Here is a 13,778-nt window from a genome sequence, read left to right as displayed (position 1 = left end):
TAAAAAAAGTCATTGCATGACTTTGACTGGAAAGGCCAACCTAGAGGAAACTTTTGAATTTGAATGTTCAGCTATATATATTTATATGTGTTCAGTTTATATATATATATATATATATATATATATATATATATATATATATATATATATATGCTAGGTAGTTCAGGGTTCAGGGGATAGAAAGCCTGACTGACCTGGAGTTGGGAGATTCTGGATTCAAATCTGGACTCAGACACTTCCTAGCTGGGTGACCCTGGGCAAGTCACTTGAACCGCATTGCCTAGCCCTTTCTGGTCTTCTGCCTTGGAACCAATAATCAGTATCAATTCTAAGACAGAAGGTAAATGTTAAATATATATCTATATATAAATATATAGATATAAATTTATTATTATTATTATGGTATAAAGATCTCTAAGGTAGGGTGCTGAAGGACAAAAAAGTTGAAAGGATGAAAATCACTGACACAAATGCAGGAGAGAGTAGTAACTATTTAGCTAATGCTTTAAAATTTACAAAGAATCGTACATACATTGTATCATTTGAACCTCATAGCAAATATGTGAGATAAATACTACAGGTATCATTTTCATTCCCATTTCACAGATTAAGAAGCTAATGCTCTGAGAGACTGGGACTTGTGTGACTTGCTTTCACACAGCTAGTAAATGCTAGATGTGAGTTTTGAGAATCTTTCTGATTTTAAGTGCAACACTCTATCCATTACACTATATGACTTCTCTCTGCTGCTCAGATTTTCTATTGCCTCCCCCTTCAAAGATGCCACTCAGAATTCATTGAATCTTTATTATAATCTCAGAGGGAAGAAAGTAAATAGGGATTTATTAAACACCTAGTATGTATCAGCCATTGTAGTAAAATCCTTTAAAAATATTTTGTTTTATCCTTACAAATAGAAGCAGCTAGTTTGCTTAGTGGGTTGAGCTATAATAATTAAAATGAATATATAATAACTTAAAAATATTATATTCTTGTTAGATTTATTAGTAATCACTAGAAGATAAAGCCATATACCATGCTAGCTTAGGCTGTTCAAACAGCCCGCTCCACCATGCTGCCATAGAAAGGAAAGAGGGCCTAGCCATGCAAGACCTCACAATATACCCCCCTGTCTATGTCAGCGCATAATGACAGGAAGCCAGAGGGCTCATGGGAAATGTAGTTCAAAGACCCCAAAGTTTCAAATCAGGCCTCAGAAACTAAATGTGTGACCCTGGACAAGTCACTTAATCTTTGTTTGCTTTAATCCGCTAGAGAAAAAAACTGACAAGCTATTCCAGTATCTCCGCTAAGAAACCCCCATGGACAATATTGAACTGAATGGCTCAACAAAACCCTGGGAGATTGGTCCTATATATTATCCCCACTTTGTTCTTGAGAAAAGTGAGATTTAGGGAAATTAAGTGATTCATCCAAGGTCCTTTAGCTAATTAATGGAAGGCTATACCTTCAATCCCACAAATAACCTATATTATCTTGCCTTCCAAGGGAGTGCTGGTAAATGTTTGACAAGGAACTCTCTAAAAAGACACTTTCAAGCTTACTCTACATTATTATCATTTTCTCTATCACCTTCTTAAGACTAGATAATCAACAAAAGAATAAATCAAATCCTGATTGTTTCTGAGGTATGAATGCTCAGTCACACTGTAAATTTAACGATCACCTGTTAAGCCCTGTCTAGCTGTCTCTCACACCCCACACTGAATATTTCTTTTTCACAACAACCTCCACATCCATCTCTCAATCAAATTAGAAGAAAATGGAAATTAACAGCTCAGAAAAGGCAGGTGAAAAGCTGAGAATGATAGTAGAAAAGTATAGGTGTCCACAATCATGTCAATCAAAATACATGTTTGTAAACATGTCCTCTATATAAGGGCTTCCAAATCTGGATCCATGGTTTAGATTTCGGGGATCCATGAACTTGGTTAAAGAGGAATAGTCCAATTGTTTTGCCTCCCCTCACTCATGTCTAGAAGAGAGAAGAAGGTAGGGAAGGACTCTAAGGTAACTAACTGGATGAATAAATCTTTAATGAAGATATTACTTAATATTAGGACAATAGTGTGAAAATCCAAGGAGTAAAGTCTTTTAAAAAGATTTTGGCTTTTGGATTAAATGTGAGGAAAGCATTAGAATCTACTAGGCTGAAAAAAATGTGGCTAAATCAAGCACTAGACCACACTTGGAATCAGGACACCTGGTTTTTATTCTCAATTTTACCTCTAACTGTTGTAATGACCATGGATAAGTCACTTGTCCTGTCTGGCTCTCAGTTCCCTCATCTGTAAAATGAGGAAGTTTGACTAATTGAGGTTTAAGGTCACTTCCATTTTGAAATGAATGTAACAAGATATTCAGACTGCCCTGTCCCCAGGGTAACAGGAAAGAACAGCTGGTAATCAGATAAATCTGATGATGGGGAAAGATACCAAATGACCAAAGGAATTATCAATAGATTGTTTTCCTCATTGTAGGGGCTTCAGGCACTATTAGAAAAGCTATCCTGTTCCTCTTCGTCCTCTATACCACCACCCCCCTCCTTTTACTTAGTATTAGCCTCTAACCCAGGGAATTAAATATTCTGCTTTCACACACCATTGACCTTGATGAGGGCTTTAAACTTGCTAATGAAGCCAAGCAGCTACTGGGGGTAATGAGGCCCAGGGGGGCACCAAGCAGTGATTAGATGCTGCTGTGGCTGAGTCCCAGGCTGGAGAGTCTGGGGTGTGGATTTCCCAGTGTAAGAAAAGTATCTCCAGGGCTTCTGGAGAGAATTCTTTCCTAAGCAGTCAACCATTCAAGCCCCCATCTATTCCAGGGGAGAAACCCACTAAGTGAACTGTATTATGATTCAGACTGTTTTGGGGTAACTTTGTAAACTACAGCCCAGTCTTCATATATCTAGGGAGCTAGAATGTCTGAGGGGAAGGGTGTGGATTGGAAAACAGGGTAAAAGAGCTTAAAGATAGACTAGAAAAATTGGAGGAAAGATTTATGGTATCTAAAGCACTTTCTTCCTTTGTTCAATGGGAGGTTGGGTGGATGATGTATATTAGGGATCTTAAAGGTTCCTTCCTTTCAGTTCTCACCTTCTATTGCTAGAGGTAGAATGGGGAGTGAGGATGAATTCTGGACTAAGTGGGAAATAGTATGTGATAGGACCGTGAGTGGGCATAGAGGCAGAGTTACCATGCTATGTTTTTTTTTTTTAATCTTTCCTGTCTGTACCAGTAATAATTGTAGGGCAGAAGGGTTAGGCAAACAGGGTTAAATGACTTGCTCAGGGTCACACAGCTAGGACACATCTCAGAATGCAGTCGAACTCAGTTCTTCCCGATACCAGGTCTAGTTGTCTATCCATTGTGCCACTTAGCTGTCTCCATGCTATGTTTTTATTGAGCCCAGTTTTTGTGACACACAGCAATACAGAAAGAAGAAATCTTTGATGGTCAGGACCAGTTATTAAACTCATCAGCATGTTAAAATGTAGGAACCATAGGAGACAAAAGTTAGAGGAGTTTAGTCTTCTAACCTTGGGCCAGAAAAGCAAACCTATGAACAAAGAGAAATCTAGGGAAAAGTGGATAAAAGGAAAAAATTGCTAGACTATGGACTAGAAGCAAATTGATTTGGAGGAAAATAAGCCTCTTTCCTAGCCTCTCTCTCTCTCCTTACTTGTCACCTTAATCTAAATCTTCATAATTTGAGGTGTGAATTGATACAACAATCTTCTAAGTGCTTTTCCTGTCTCCAATCTTTCCGCCCTTACCCCTGCCATCTTATCCCTCATCTTACCACTTAACCATTTGCTATCTTTCATTATTATTTAATTTTCATATGTGGAGGTCTTGTTTTCTCAAGTAAGATTTAAAGCTATGGAAGATAGTCACCAAGTTTCACTCTGAGTTGTAACTAGAACTTTTCCCCCCTTAAGTCAAAGAAGGTAGTTTTTGTTTGTTTGCTTCCTTACTTGCTTAATTTAGTTTAACAGTAGGTAAGCTCATGGCAACCCCCTCATCCCTTCCTCTACTCAATAAACTCCAGTGGCTCCCTGCTGCCTCCAATATCAAAAACAAAATGCTTGGTTTGGCATTCAAAGCCCTTCATACCCAGCCCCCTTCTATCTTTCCAATCTTCTTATACCTTACTCCCTACCGTGTACTTTTCAGTCCAGTTATTTGGTGAAGAAATGAATGATTGATTGATTGAATGAATATGTGAATGGGTGTAAGTAGATGAAAGGAGGATAATGGGGATGATTAACGTGCCTAAAATACAATATCCTGCATTTTCATTCGGTCATTTCCCCTTATACCAAGATACCTTCTCCCTCAGTCCTTTCTCCCACATCCATTTTCTTTCTTATACAGCAAGTGACTGCCAAGGAGGTGAGCTCCTTTTTTGGGTTAATCTGTTTTGAAATTTTGATTTATATGCTCCCCCCAAATACATATTGCTCTGTTCACTTCTAAACAATTTATTTTGCTCAATATATAGTGTTGTGGGGTTTTTTTTAAGTTCAATTCCCATTTTCCATTTTTTCTGTCTCTATGCCAGATTCCCAGGAGCCTCTGACTGGCAGGTGGGTCACAATATACATAACTGAGAGGCCCATCTGTCTTCCTTTCAGACGCTTCTCCTCTTCTCTTGCATTTGTCACAAATGTTCCATTATGCAAACAATCACAGTCATATATGTGGGATAATATACAAATAACTGGGAATTACAAGACCATAAATACAAGAAGAAGTTTTTGTGACATCATAATAGACCACAAGAGTGAAGGCCAAGTTGCCTTTATTGGGTTTTTCTCTGGTTTATGATTTTTATTTTCTATAATACACTGTGTGTAGTACTAGAGACAGTACAGTGTATGTGTGTGTGTGTGTGTGTGTGTGTGTGTGTGTGTGTGTGTGTGTGTGTGTTTTAACAGAAAGAAAATGTTGGAACCTGTTTTTGTCTCCATTTTTGTATCCTACTGGTTTGTTGAGTCCTTTCTTAAGTATAATTGCCCTTTGAGTGATGGTAACTGAAAATAAATATATTGCCTCTTTCTGAATACCTTTTTCACTTCCTGTAGATTAGAAGCAAGTCCTTTTTGAAACTGTTGATGAAACAATGAAACCAAATCTTTTTCAGCTTACGTGTGTCTGGAGTGTAATCTGATGCCACAACATTGCTGTATGATGTGGAGCAAGTCATTTTGCCACACTGGGGCTCAGTTTCTTTATTCGTACAAAGAGAGGGGAAGGGATTTGGGTGGCTACTTCTAGTCTTAAGTCTATCATCTCTGACTATTTATATACCAAATAGGTACCCCAACCTTATGCTAACCACAGTTCATCAATAAAACATTTTATTTCAGGCCAGTGGTTCCAGAGTGGTTTTGGCCACTGGACTCATATTTTTCAGACCTTAATTTTACCTCCTGATATCGAAACAATGGTATTTTCACAGCTTGCTCCTCTCCCTGACCCTTGGTACCAAATAAAGCATCCGACAATGTGCGGGGAGATAGAACCCTGACTTGCAGTGACATGACCAGAATCTAACCTCCCTAGATATGAGACTTTGGGCAATTCAATTTACTTAAGTCTTTGTTTCCTCATCTGTAATTATGGGGCAATAACATTTCTACTATCTTCCTCACAGGTTTTATTCATCAAAAAGCTGGTGGAAAAGTTCCATGGGAAGAAACTTGGCACAGTGGAAAGAGAGCACACATTATAGATGGGAAATATGGATTATTTCAATTTTTGACTTTGACTCATATTAACTGAGTGATCATAGGCAATCCTCTAAGTTATAGATGACCCACTACTATGCATCAGTGGAAGGAGTTTTCACACAGGGAGTTACTCACACAAATGATGGGTACCTTTCACCTGTTAAGCACTGTGCTGTGGTTATTGTTGAGAAGTTGTTGAGAACTGTAAGGGACAATGGAAATGCGAACAATTATTAATAAATATTCAATAAATAATAAATATTCATAGTAATAAGCCAACCTGCTCCCTCTTCTCCATTTCCCATCTCTTCCTATATCCATATTTTTTGACCCCTAAACACTTATCTGTCAATTACAAATCATATCCAGTAAATTTTGGATTATACTTAGGAATCCCAGATTAGTATTTAGAAGAAAATACTGGGTTTGTGACTACCTGGATGCCATTTCTCATTCAATTCTAGATTGATTTTTTTGCAAGCTTGGAAAAATAACCAATTCTTTCTACCTTAGTATTCTTTTTAAAAAATATTATTTATTTTTATCATTCCTTTAAAAAATTGAGCTCTGAATTCTCTCCCTTCCTCCAGTTCCTCCCCTATTTATTGAGAGGGCAAGCAATGTGTTATAAATTATACACATGAAATCATGTAAAACGTATTTCCATATTAGCCATGCCTTTCCCCAAAGCAAGAAAAGTAAAGAAAGTGGGAAAATTATACTTAATCTGTACTCAGAGTTCATCAGTTCTCTCTCTTGAGGTAAATAATGTTTTCTATCATGAGTTCTTCAAAATTATTTTGGATCATTGTATTGATCAGAGTAGCTAAATATGTCACAGTTAACTGAGCACAATGTTTTCTTGGTTCTAATTACTTCACTTTACATTACTTCATATAAGTCTTTCAGGTTTTTCTGAAAACATCCTGCTTGTCATTTTTATAGCACAACATTATTTCATTGCAGTCATACACCACAATTTGTTCAGTCATTCCTGAATTGATGGGCATCTCCTCAATTTCCAATTCTATGCCACCACAAAAAGAGCTGCTATAAATATGTTTGTACATATAGGTCCTTTTCCTTTTTTCTTGATCTCTAGGATATAGACCTAGTATGGCATTGCTGGATCAGAAGTTTATGCACTGTTTTATAGCCCTATGAGCACAGTTTCAAATTGATCTCCACAATCTTCCTTAATCTTCTAAACTTGTTTCTCTTGACTGTGGACTTTTCCTTTTAAGGATCCCAATATGAAAGATTGGGTTAACAAAATATTTATTAAGCTCTTACTATGTGGAAAGCATTGTGCTAAGTGCTTGAGATACATGTAGAAAATTAAATCAGACCCTATTTTCAAAGAGCTTGCATTCTTTTTTAAAAATAGAATTGCCCCCTAATTATATGTAAAAACAATTTTAATATTTTATTTTTTAAAACTTTGAGTTCCAAATTCTCTCTGGCCCTTCTATACTACCTTTCTTCGCCTCTCCCTGAGATGGTAAATAATCTGATACAGACTTTACATGGGCAATCATGTAAAACATTTCCCCATATTAGTCATTTTGTGGAAGGGATCTTAAACAAAAAAAAAGTGAAATACAGTAGGTTTTGGTCTACATTTGGACTCCATCAATTCTTTCTCTGGAGGCAGATGACATTTTTTGTCATGAGTCTTTGGAACAGTCTTGGATCACTGGATTGCTGAGAATAGCTAGGTCATTCATAGTTGTTCATCATGCAAGACTGCTGTTACTACATACAATATTCTGGTTCTGCTCACTTCACTTTGCATCACTTCATGTAAGTTTTTCTGGATTTTTCTGAAATCATACTGCTCATCATTTCTTATAACATAATAGTATTCCGTTATAATTGCATGCCACAATTAGCTCAACTATTCCCCAACTGATGGACATCCCCATACTTTCCAATTCAAGAGCTCACATTTTAAGAGAGGAAGACAAGATACAAAGGAAATTTTGGTTATAAGTTTGATGGAAAGGCATAGAAGAACTTGATGTATAGTAACAAAGCAGATGGTAATACAACATCTTGAATGTTATTTCCATTGATAAACCAACATCATTTTATGAGGTAGAATCACTTAATAGTTCCAAGGACTTTGGCAGAGAGAGCTTTCTTTTTCAAGTCTTCAATATATGTAGCTACTGAGAAAGGAGAAACTTGAGCACCTGCAGAGGCAGTTAACAAGTTTCATCTCTAAAAGAATTGCTTCCCCTATCTCATGGCTACTGGAGATTGAGGTAGGGCTGGACTTGAACAGGACCAATGGTCAGGGGGCATTGCTATTCCTATTTCTAAAGCCCTTGGACTTTAGTCCAAAATTGTGGACTTTCTCCACCATGATCCAAATGGAGAGAAAAAGTAGTTGAAGTGGTGACAATGTTTTGATCCACCTGACACATTTCACCTCCTCCCTCCCACCCTCAGCATGAAGCCATGCTGCTTCAGATTAACTGTGCTGCTGCTTTTTCAGTGGCAGTTGATAACAATAATCAATAATTATTAGTTAATAATTGCTTGAAGGGTACCAATCCCATCAAATCAGATCTTGCTGACAGTTATGCCCAACACAAAGAGGAATGCTTCTTCCCAAGAATTAGTTCAATCTAAGGAAGAACTCTCTGATATCACAGAAAACTATTTGAAAACTGAATGGGTCACTTTAGGAGGAAGTGACATTTATCAAAGGAGGTCTTCAAACAGGGACTCAGTTTCCCCTTGTTGGAACCATTGGAGAAATGATTCTTGTTCAGGTAAGAGTATATATGGGTACCCTCTGTGGTCCTTTCCAGCACTGAGGATCTTTAGTTCTTTAAAAATTCAAAGATAGCTTTTCCCGAAATAATATTTTCTTGAAAATGAAGAGTTCCAAATTTGTATGAAATAGCATGTCTTCCAAATGGATGAGAAGAGGGAGGTAGCTTTTCTCAAACATAGGGCCCAAGGAAGATGTCAAAATATAATAAAAGATTTTGAAGTGATAACTCAGAGCTACACACACATACATCTTTGTGTGGTGGCACTGATCAGAGAAATTAAGGCATTTTCTTTTTTTCATTTTTCTAGGCAAAAATCAGAATCATACTATGAAAGCATATCAAATTTAGAATGTGAATTCCTAGATGTTTATTGTCATGTGGTATAGAAACCAGGAAGAAAATAAAATAAAAGGAAAGCTGAATGAGTTGCCCCACATTTTCTAGCTTACTTTTTCCCATTTCCCCCCTAAACTCTGGCCTGTCTTTAACCTCTGGTAACCCTGACATTCTTTGCACTAAAGTGTCTGATATTAAAGCAGATTGCTTTCATGCCTACATAAGTAATATCATATGCTTCACATCAGCCTATGCTCCAGATAGCTGAATTCCTACTCTATTGCTGCCTGTGAATGAACACTCTATGCATACTAATATTCGAATATCTGAACCAGATCGCCTTTCAACTTTTTGAAATGTAATTGTATTGGCCCTTTTGGATGTCTAGGACACAGAAACTATATTTTAACACATGGTGATAATGTTGGGTGCCAGGATTTTGTTTTTATTATGTTGGCCAACATGTGCCAGAAATACAAAACTGAAAAGATAAACCCCCTGCAACTTTAAAAATAAGCTTATTCTTTCTCAAAGGACATGTGGGGAGGGGATGCTTATAAACTAGTGGGTTTATGAGAAATTCTATTTTTTTATGAGCAATGTACAGATCTTTTTTGCATTTGAAGCTGTAGATATTAAAGGGAAATCCATCAACAACTTGGACTTTTTGGCAATTGTACTTATCTCAACATGGAGATGATTTATGGTAAGTATTAGGAGGTCCTCAGCACTACATTAGGTTTTCCCCAATGCGGATAGAGTTTTCCTTTTGTTCCTTTACCATGAGGAAAATAAGAGTTATTCAAATCAGGTTATTTTTCACTCTGGTTTTATTATATCCACTTTATTGAATTTCTTTCTCCACCTGTTATCCCCAAAAGAAACCATTTGGATTTAAGTTGTTTCTTTTTATGGATTTTTTTAGTCACCTCCCTCAGCCTTAACTTTTAGCTTGACCAGTGATATTTCTCTGCTGTAAGCAAGGATGAATATGAAGTATCTGCAGAAGCATGTGGAAACACCAACAGATGTAAAAACCAAGAAAGCAGAACCAGGAAAGAATATGAACAATGCTATACTGAAGGAAAAACAAAGAAATAAAAAAAAAGAATGCTCTGAAGTTAACATGTTTAAGCTTGGCCCCAAAGAAGAGATATGAGAATGTAACACTTTCCTGCTTTTGTAGAAGTGAGGGACTTTAGGTAAGGAATACTATATGATTGGTATTGTTCTTTTTTATTATTTGTCATTAGACAAGATTTATAACAGAAGAAGAGAGAAAGAAAGGATATATTGGGGAAAATTGAAGTAAAAATAAGGGTTATTGATAAAAATACATTTTTAATAAAATTAAAAAAATTGTTTGCCCTGTAAGAACAATCTCTGAGTGTCTCTGAGTCATATATTTTCTTTTCTATATTTATATCCCCAGTATTTAGAACAGTGCCTTGAATGTTAATTGTTGAACAGTCTCATCTATGTGACTATTACATTCAATGCCATGACAAATAATAATAATAGCACCAATGTAGTGCTTTAGGGTTTGCAAAGTGATTTACACTTATTTTATCAGTTGATTCCTGACCACAGCCATGTGAAGTAGGTATTATTTAGCCTCATTTTTTTTGTTAAGGAAATGGAGACTAATTAAATAATAGCTACCAAGAATCTTAGGCAGGTCCTTCTATTTCCAAATCTAACATTTTCACCATTTTACCACCAGTGCCCCAATATAAAGAAGATCACAACTTGTGTATGTCCATCCATTCCAGATAACTCTTGTCTATGTCCTCCTGTAAATCCTTCATAATGGGTCCATTATGTTGGGGGACTTTTTCTAGATCTCTTGACATGGCATGGATATCAATGGATCACCAGGGCTGGTGTTCACTTATCCCTTTTGGTACATCTCCAATTCACTTCCTCATCTAGATCTACATCTCTCTTATGCCACCCTTTAGATCAGTGATGTCAACTCAGATAGAAATGGGGGCCATGCTCTTTGTGGTAGCAAAAAATTGGAAAATGAGGGAATGTCCTTCAATTCGGGAATGGCTGAACAAATTATGGTATCTGTTGGTGATGGAATACTATTGTGCTCAAAGGAATAAAGAACTGGAGGAATTCCATGTGAACTGGAAAGATCTCCAGGAATTGATGCAGAGCGAAAGGAGCAGAACCAGGAGAACACTGTATACAGAGACTGATACAGTGTGGTGCAATTGAACATAATGGACTTCTCTACTAGCAGCAATGCAAGGATCCAGAACAATGCTGAGGGACTTATGAGAAAGAACATGATCCACATTAAGAGGAAGAACTGTGGGAGTAGAAACACAGAAGAAAAACAACTGCTTGAACACATGAGTTGATGGAGATATTATTGGGATGTAGATGCTAAACGATAAACCTAGTGCAACTATCAATAATATGGAAATAGGTCTTGATCAATGATACATGTAAAACTCAGTGGAATTGTGCATCACCTATGGGGAGGGAGGGATGTTGGGGAGAGGGAAAGAAAATGAATCATGTAACCATGGGAAAATATTCTAAATTTTAAAAATGCAAAAAAAAAAGAAATGGGGACCATTAAACCATCCTTACAGATCCTCATGGGCCACATATTGACTTAGAAAACCATATATTTATATTTTAATCTGATTTGGGCCACACTCAGGCTTATTGTAGGTTACATACTTGACACCTCTGCTTTAGGTCTCTTCTTATACTCATCTTGTGTCTCTCCATTTTCCTTTGGGCAAACTATAACCTTAATTCAATCCACAAAACAAAGTTTTGCCCCATTAGGTGTCCAATAAATATCTGTTGAGATGAAAGAAAAGGAAGGGGGGAGTACCACAGTATACAAGTCTAACCTTTCTCTAAGAAGTGTTGGAGATTCCAGGTTTGAATGAGCACAAGAGGTCATCTGGTCCATTTCCTGAATTTTACAAATATGGAAACTGAGGTTCCAAGAAGTAAAGTTAATTGCCTAGGGTCACACAGATAGTCAATAGCAAAATTTATTGCAAACCCAAGACCTCAGCCAACCAGTTCAAAACTGTTACTGTGTCCTGTGACACTGCCAGTGTCAGATTACTTTTGTTATTTAAGGAAGGCAAGAGTACCTTTCTAGTAGTCTTACCATAATCTGACTAGAAGAGATGATATTTCAGTGCTTCTGATAATTAATTTGAGATTTCTGGTAGACACTGTCATTAGATGCACCTAATAGTGCCATGCAGTTTTTTTAACCCTCATTTTTTGTCTTAGAATCAATACTGCGTATTGGTTCCAAGACAGAAGAGAAGTAAGAGGTAGGCAATGGGGGGGGGGGGGCAGGTAAGTGCTTTACACAGGGTCACACAAGTAGAAAGTGTCTGAGGCCAGATTTGAAACCAAAACCTTCCAGCTCTAGATCTTTCAACCCACTTAACCATCTAGCTGCCCCCACCATACAGTTTTAAATGTTTTGTTGATTGATGGGCAGTTAGATAGTACAGCAGATAGAATAAGGCATTTGAAGTCAGGAAGACTCATCCTCCTGAGTTCAATCTGGCCCCAGACACTTACTATGTGATCCTGGGCAAGTCCCTTAGCCTTGTTTCCCTCAGTTTCCTTTCCTATAAAACAAACTGGAGAAGGAAATGGCAAATCACTCCAGTATCTTTGCCGAGAAGACTTCAAATGGGGTCATGAAGAGTCAGATAGGACTGAAGAATGGTGGAACAACAAGTTGTTGACTGAAAACTGAAGTTCAGCTAAGAAAAAAGTACTAGAAGGAAAATCAGAAAGGATTAGAATAAATTCAATATCTCATGGCTCCCTCAAAACTGTGACCTCCCAGGTCACAGTTCACCTCCCTTGATAAGTCTTCTAGTTTTTCTAGATTTAGTTTTCATTCCCTCATTCTTTATCTACTCTGTTCATACTAAATTCGTTTCCATTTGTTGATTTGTTCTTTTGTAATTATATAGCTCAGCCTTTTCACTTCTCCCTTTTGCCCTGTGCCTCTGACATAATGAGCTCTTGATGCAGGTTTATTGAATTGTATTGATTTTTTTTCTGTTTCGCCCAAACAGATTACAAACCAGCTTGAAGGTAGGACCCTTGTTTAATTCTTTTATCGCTCCACCACAGTCCCTAAAATAGTACAGCTTTTATCCACTGAATTAGGCTGCCCAATACCCCCCAGGTACTTCTTTTCTAACATAGGATCTCACTTCTAAATGTGAGCTCTGTTACACAAAATTCAGATAAATTGTAAGCATCAAAACATCATTTTCTAGCTTTTCATCATTACTCATTGAGTGCTAGTCTGTGCTGTCCTGAGTCATAGTCTCTACCCCATGCCAGGATGTCCATTTAAGGGAAGTCATTGAATGGACAGCATCAGGACACTGAGGGTTGCTAGCTTCTCTCTGAAGCCTGAGACTGAAAGGAAGAAGGAAAGAAAAAAGCATTTATTAACGGCTTACTATTCCAGGAGCTTTACAAATTGGTCATTTAATCCTCGAAGTAACTCTGGAAGGTAGGTGATCACCTCTTTTCAGCTGAGGAAATTGAAGCAAAAAGAGGTTAAATGATTTATCCAGAGTCACACAGCTAGCATATCTGAGGTTGGAGTTGAACTTGTCTTCTTGATTCCAAACTTAGCACTCTGTCCACTCCATCTCCTAGCTAGGATCTATCCTATTAATGGGACCAGTATCTACTAGATTTCCTTTCCTCACTCCCTTCACCTTAGGTGAGATTTTCCCTAAAAGGTGACAAAGTTTAGCCTTTATTGGGGATAGGGAGTTGGGATGGTGAAGCTCAAGTTATGCCTCTTTTGAAATAGCTTCCAGAAAGTTTTTGGAGATATTAACAATGCTTCTAGGTCACTTGCTGGAGTGAGC

The sequence above is a fragment of the Gracilinanus agilis genome, chromosome 3 (genome assembly GCF_016433145.1).
Source record: "Gracilinanus agilis isolate LMUSP501 chromosome 3, AgileGrace, whole genome shotgun sequence".
Taxonomy (NCBI): Eukaryota; Metazoa; Chordata; class Mammalia; order Didelphimorphia; family Didelphidae; genus Gracilinanus; species Gracilinanus agilis.
The sequence above is the reverse complement of the archived record's forward strand: the minus strand, read 5'-3'. Positions refer to the sequence as shown.